Source organism: Mustela putorius, unplaced genomic scaffold (genome assembly GCF_011764305.1).
Source record: "Mustela putorius furo isolate JIRA1106 unplaced genomic scaffold, ASM1176430v1.1 tig00000127_pilon_pilon_pilon, whole genome shotgun sequence".
Classification (NCBI taxonomy): domain Eukaryota; kingdom Metazoa; phylum Chordata; class Mammalia; order Carnivora; family Mustelidae; genus Mustela; species Mustela putorius.
The window spans coordinates 13,590,143-13,597,500 of NW_025421288.1; positions in this window are offsets into that span (position 1 = coordinate 13,590,143).

Below are 7,358 nucleotides of genomic sequence, written 5' to 3' on the forward strand. Positions count from 1 at the left end.
AGCCGGTGTTGATGGGGAGACCTCTGTGGAGCTCTGCCCTCTAATCCCCTGCTGTGTGACTGTGAGCAAGTCACTTACCTTCTCTGAGCCTCAGCCCCCTCTTTCCCTCACGGTGGGGATTCCACAAGGATCCAGGCGAGGAGGGTGAGAGCCCCATGCGAGGCTGGACAGGGCCTGAGTCTCGTCCCTGGCTGGCGTGGGTGTGTACTGGCAGCAGGTGCCACACGGGGACAGAGGGGGACCTGGGGGGCTTCCTCTTTAAAACAGATGCTCTGGGCAAATCAGGCTCCTTGCTGTCCTCAGTCACGCCCTGGGCTCCTGACTGTGTGACTATGCGCTTCCCAGGAACCAGATGATGGCCATTAAGTCAGCCCTGGGATGTTTGGTTTCTCACGGGCCATTGTGGTCCCAGGGGGCAGGGGGTGTGGACACACCAGGAGCAGTGACCGTGGCGCTCAGAAGGGACCCAGCCTCTGTCCATCCTGATCACCCAGGTCAGGAATGTGACAGCGGAAAGGCCCCATGAGATGCAGGCCCTGATAGGTCTGGGTGGGGGGTGGGGCACTTCCTGTGGCCCAGGGCGCAGGTCACGGTGCGTGGGTCCATCACAATGCAGGCGGGGCGGCGAGGGCCCAGAGCTCAGGCAGTGGCTCCCCAGAGACGCTCGTAAAGCAATCTGATCTGGTCACTGCCTCTTGGCCCCTCCAGAGCTCACTATGCTGATGGACAAGGCCGGGTGGCCTCGGCTGTTCCTCTGGACCTCAGCTCCCTACACGGTGGCTGCCCGGTGGGATGACCAGCCACTCTCACTGGACTGTGTCCTCTCTGTGCTTGCTCCACATCGGTGGGGCTGACTGCCTGCTTCAAAGGCAGCTCGTCTTCCAAACCCTGTGTGATTAGAGACCCATTCCCCGACCCCGGGTCCAGCACGATCCCCGCACGGTCACCTGCATGGGCGCCCTCAGCCCCGGAGATGATAATTGCTGGCTTGGCGGTCCGCTTCTCCCACGACACCCGAGCTCTCGTGGGTAGGGCCCTCTAGCACCACCAAAGCCTCAATAAATATTTATTTGCTCCACGAACAGATGAATGAATGAATCATCCTGCAAATACGATTTGTTTTCACTTAATAAATATATCCCGTTTTCCCACACCACGATCTGATCTTCGTAAACTTGCTGACTTCTGTGGACAGACTGTGGTCGACTCAACCATTCTGCCCTGTTTCTAATATTAGGTGGTTTCTGAGGGTTTGGGTTTTTTTTTTTCCTTTTCTATTATAAACAATACTGTGGTGAACATCTTTGTGGGTAAACATTTTTGCTCTGTATTTGGGATGTGGTCTCCAGAAATCAAATCTCTGGATTCAGGCTGAGAATTTGGGGCTTTCAGTTTACTGTCCTTGAAAGTAGGGGCCTGTGCGCGGGTGGCATTAGAGGGTGACTGTCCCTTTGGCCGCATCCTCAGTAGGACTGGGTGGGTTTTTCCCCCCGTTTTGGTTTTTGTTTTTCCTTACCCGCTTGACAGGTAAGCATTGAAACTGGATTTTTCTTTTATTTGTTTTAAACTTTTAACTTTATAATAGCTTTAGGTTTGGGGAAAAGTTACACAATGTCCCTGTGGACCCCAACCTGGTCTCCCCTGTCAGCATCTGGCCTCCGTGTGGGAACTTCGTGACAATCAGCAAACCAGTAATGATACACTGTTGCCAGCCGATGTCGCTTTCCTCCCGCTTCCTCCTCCTTCTCTCCTGTCCTCTTCCGACCCAGGATCCCATCCAGGACCCCAGCAGGGTTGGTCACCGCGTCTTCTTCCGTTCCTCTTGGCCACAACGTTTCTCAGACTTACTTTGTCTCAGTGACCTTCAGGGTTTTGCAGGGTTTGAAGATGGCCAGGGCCGACGACGCCTCCAGGAACGGCATTCCTCAATGCCCCCTTGTCTCCCGGGGTCTTGATAGTTTTCCTAGAAATCTGAGTGACTTTAGCAATCGTGAGCATGAACCCTTTCCTAAGATGACCACCCCCATCGAAACACCTCTGGGTTTTTGTTTTGGTTTGTTTTGTTTTCCACGTGGGTCTGTTACTTTGAAGTACTCGGTGAGGAGCTTTCCAGCAGGTGGGTGCTGGGGGTGGGGGGGTTGGCTGCGTTAATGGGCAAAGCCTCTATTGATTCTTACATGGCTCAGCTTTGTGGGAGATCAAGGAAGGGTCTGAGCTGGGGGGTCACATACCTTGGGGGCAGGAGTGGCACAGGCTGTCCTTTGGGAGTGGCGGTGTCTCTTCTTCAGGGTGGGCCAAGGGCAAAGCCCCCTGGAGGCAGAGAGGGGCCTCTGCCCCGCCTCAGAACCAGAGCCCCAGACGTAGCCCCTGACCACACTTAGAAACAAAATACAGAGCCTGCCAGCACCTGTCTGGTGACCTCCAGCCAGGCCACACGTGGCCTCTCAGGGGGGCGTGGTTGGTGGGGGTCTGGGCCAGGCCTCTCTGCACCACAGGGCCTTTGCGCTTGCTGGCCACCCTCTCTACAGGGCGTCTCCTCATCACTCAGGTCTCTACTTGGGCGTCACCTCCCCGGACGGATCTTCTCCATCACGTGTCCCCTGCGCCCCCCCACCCCTCGCTAGCCCGCCTCGCAGCTTGCTTTGTGAAACGGGCAGCGCTCACACCATTGGAAAGTAGCCATTTGTTCCTCATACATGGTAAGAGGGCTTCCCCAGGGTGGGCTGCGCCGGCCCAGCTGGGGGAACGGCCCACTCTCCAGTCTCTGCCAGGGCCAGCACAGGACTGGCATTTCGGGGAGGTTAGTGGGGTCTATAAACGCAGAGAGAGAGAGGCGGCTAGGAGCGGGGGTGGCACCAAGCAGGCCCTCCCCACTCTCAATGAGACAGCACCATCTGCTGCTGGAGGCGGCCACAGCGCATGGGCCCGCGGCCCCGGCCTGGAGGACTGAGCTGTGTCCAGGAGGACGGAGAAAGGGAGAGGGCTCAGTGAGGGGGCCTGGCACTGGACCGAGGTGCTTTTCCCAAGGACAGGGCTCACCTCTCTGACCAGGACTAGAGTTCCCACCTCATCCTGCTCAACAGCCTCCTGCAGGACCCCAGACGCTTGGCACGGCCTCCCTCTCCAGGAGTCTCCCTGGCCTCTCCCGGGCCGTCGCGTGGTGGGGGCCGCCGGAGCCCGGGACCTCCACAGCTGGCCCGCCTTAGCGGCCCGAGGACCCCACGTGAGCTCCTTGAACTGCTTGGGTTACAGGGTTCTCTGCCAGGGGCTGGGGCGCAGATGGGCCCCCCTATTTTACAGGGAGAGCCAGGCTCAGAGGAGCGTAGCCACTGCCCCACCCATGCAGAGGTGTCAGATGGAGTCTGATTCGCACTGGGGCCTGTCTGACTGCGGGGCCCTTGCTCTGACCAGTAGGACGCCGTGCTGTGTGACCTTAGCGGATGGCTTCACCTCTCTGAGCTGTTTCCTCACCAGCAAATTGGGTCCCTCTGAGGACAACCATGAGGCCTGAGCAAGAGAGCACGTGTGGGGGTCATCGCTTGGGGCCATGAGCCTCTGCCGGCAGGACTTGAACCCCGTTCCCAGCCCACCCTAGCCCCACCTCCCCCTACGCCCACCCCAGCCCCTCTGGAGTCACAACGCAGTAATGTCCAGGGTTGGGGAGGGGGAGGGCTGCCTGCCTCCCTCTGCAGGGGGAGAAGCCACTGGACGGCAGAGAGAGCCCAAATGGGGCCTGGCTTGGGTCAAACCCAGCCGTGCGTGTCCAGCACCGGCCCCCGGCTCACCGAGGGCTGTCCAGAGACCAGTCTCTGGACCACCGCCTTGTGGCCGCCATGCCAGCGTCACCTCAGGCACTGCTGAAAGCCCAGCTCCGGAGACCTGTCGCCTGTCTCACGGGAGGACCGGGCTGCTGATCAGAACTTCCAGCCCGCGTGGCGGGGCCAGAGACCCCACCTGGCTCCTCCGTTGGGGTTGTGGTTTTGAGGAGGGTGCTGGCCTGGCTGGCCTCCCTGTAAATGGCCCCACCCCTGGGGGAGGGTGGGAGTGACAGGTGAGGGTACCGGCTCTTGCCCTGCCCTGCCCTGCCCTGCCCCTGCCCGGGGAGGGGCCTCTGACAACAGCCGCTTAAGGTCCCATTGGAAAAGCCTCCACGCATCTCTTGGGCCCTGGTTAGGGACGCTCCCATGTGAGACAAGCAGGGCCTCTGACCTCTAGCAGGTGGTCTCAGGCAGCGCTGGCAATAAATCTTAATGCCATTCTCCCCGCAGAGAGGACATCCAAAGGGCCAAGCATTCTCTTGTGTTCTGACATTTAAAGAAGCCGCCAGGGGAGGAAGGAATTGGGCGCAGGAGGAATCACGGTGTCCACTCTAAAGAGGCAGACACCCCAAATGTCCTTTCTCCTTTTCCCCTTCTCCTCGTCTCTCTCTTTGCCTGTTGTGTCACTGCTTGGAGGCCGCGTGTGACTGAAGTCTGGCCAGGAGGAGGTAAGCTGTGCTAGTGCGTGTGGCTTCTGGGACATGTCTTGTGAGGTGGGGATGTACCTGTCTTCTCTGCGGTTGTTGAGTGGAATGTGGATGGAATGGCTGGAACCCAAGCAGCCATTTTGTACCACGAGGTCAAACTCGTATAATGAAAGTGAAGGGAGAGAAATGGAGGAAGCGGAGCTCCTGGTCAATGTGGAGCAGCCTCATCACCCTGGACTTCTCTTATGTGGGAAATAGACACATTTATCTATCTTGCTTAGAGTACCGTTATCTTGAGTTTTCTGACCTGTATAGCTGGGTGAATACTTAGAGTGAACACAGATACTCTAGCAGCTCCAACTGGGGAGAGATGAGCTATAAAGTCCGGATCTATTTGATTCTAAAAGCAACCTCGAGGTAGGCGGGGGGTGGGGGAGGATGAGCACCAGAGGACTCAAGCTGCTGCCGACAGGGCCAGGGATGCCCCAGATGAGGTGTTGGTCGGTTTTGCTGAGCTGTGACCCCCCATTCCAGGCTGTCTTCTTCCAGCAGGAGGCCTCAGAGGGCCCCAGACAATGACGCCTACATTTCAGTGGCAGTGACTTTCCCCAGATTCACACACCTGGGTGGGGGTAGCTCTACTTTGCTCAGGTCTCCACCTGCCCTCTAGGCCACAGAGAAAGGATGTGTGCCGTGTCGGGCAGAGGGAAGTCGTGCCTCCCAGGGCCGCTATCTGTTCCCAGGGCAGCAGGCATGGCGACCACTCAGACCCAGCTTCCGGGTCTAAACTCGTGCCTTGTCATGAGGGACTCGGGCTTTACTCCTGAGCCTCAGTCTCCCCACCTGTAAAACGGGGATCACAACGGCCAGCCGCGCAGAGTGGCCGGGAGGATTCAGTATGCTGATGGGTGAGACGCACCCAGCCCGTAGCAAAGTGCCTTATGTGCTAACATCCTGAGTGTGAGCAACTGTGGGGTTACCCCTGCCAGTCAGGACTCATGAATATGAGCGTATCACCAGGACGGCTGTTCGCACACAGATCGCCGGGCCTGTCCCCTGGGGCTCTGATTCAGCAAGTCTGGAGTGGGGCCTGGGAAGGCAGTTCAAGCCAAATCCCAGGTCGGGAGGCCACATTTTGAGAACCACCGGTTTAGACAAAGCTGTGAAATCGGGCCCGTCCTTAAGACCACCTGAGCCAGGCGGCTGGTTTTGAAGGCAGGCTCCAGCCCCTGGAAGCTGTATGACCTTGGGCAGCTCGCTGCCCTCCTCTGAGCCTTTGGCTCCTCAGCTGACACCTGTAAAGAGTTAGAACCCCGCTCCATGGAGATCAATCGAAGTGACAATCGAAGTGACAGGCCCGTTTCTCTTCCTCCTCCTCCCCCTCCCGCTGGTTATCATCCCGGTCCTCACTGTGCGCCCAGCAGGGGGGCGGCTTTCTGTCTCCCATCCAGTCTGCAGGAGTGGGTGCCTGCTTTGTGCTCTGCTCAGGACTCAGGCCCGCCACCTGCCCCTTGCCATGCCCTGGCCCTTGTGCCTGGGAAGGGGGCCCTCCGCCCTCCAAGGGGCAACCTCCCTGGCCACGCGGGGATGGGCGGACATGGCTACGGTCGTCTCCGCAGGGTTAGTCCTGAACTGACAACCGACTCCTCCCCAACTGCCTGACCATGGTAACCCAGCAGGTGTTGCCAACAGGTCACCAGCAGAGCTGGGACAATGGCTGTCCGGGCTTGGGCAGAGTCATGGGGTCAGTCCTCAGCGGGACCTACCTGGGGTTCCTCGCTGAAGCTACTGCCATCTGCCGGCGGGCTGCCGCACTGCAGGCAGGGTACCCTCCCCAGACCACTTTGGACAACCCAGTGGCCTTGTCCCCAAAGCTGGGGAGGGCCCGACCAGCCCAACTGTCACGGGAGGGCTTGCAGAAGTGGCTGTGACAATCAAACATGTCGGGATATAGTCTGAGTACCGTACAATTCACCCACATAAGGAGCACGATTCGGTGGGTTTGGCTTCACGGCGGTGGGGGCCATCGCCACCAAGTGTTAGATGTCCCCATGCCCCAAAAGAAACCCTGTACCCATTGTCCATCTTCCTGTTTTTCTCGACTCCCCTCAGCCCTGGCCACCATCTGCCTACTTCCTGTCTCCGTGGATTTGCCGGTTCTGGACATTTCACATAAGTGGATCCCAAGTATGTGGCCTTTGGGTCTGACTTCCTTCGCTCGGCATACGGTGCGTTCCGAGGTCATTCATCTTGAAGCGTGTGTCGGTACATCTTAAGGCCAAGCCCCATTTCTTCGTGTGGCAATAGCACATTCTTTTTATGCATTCACCAGCTGATGGATACTTGGGTTCTTTTCATTCTCAGGCTCCCAGGAATAGAGCTGCTGTAAACATGTATGTGCAGGTTTTCATGGGGGCCAGAGTTTCAGGGGGTAACTATCTTTGTGAGTGGTTCTTGACCAGAGACAAATTCAAGTTGGTGGATAAATCGGCCGGGTGCCTCCCCACTCCGGTGGGTGATCAGTGGGCACCTGCAGTGAGTGTACAATTAAACAGACAATTACAGATGGTGTGCGATTCAAGCAGAGATAACAAGGTGCTGTGAGAAAAAAACAAGGGGGCGCCCAGCTTCGGATAGGGGAGTCACAGAAGGTCTCTGAGGCAGTGACATCCTGGTCCGTGAAGATGCAGAAAGAGCCAGTCAGGTGAAGGGGCAGCATATGCAAAGGTCCTGTGGCAGAGAAGAGTTTGGATAGGCAGAGCAGAGGGGCTGGGGTGAGGAAAGGGAGAAAGAGCGAGGGCACAGGAGGTAGGAGGAGCCAGGGGTGGCTTGAGGGATTCCCTGGTGAAGAGATGACTGTTGACAAAGCCACTAACCCTTGCTGTGTGCCGGG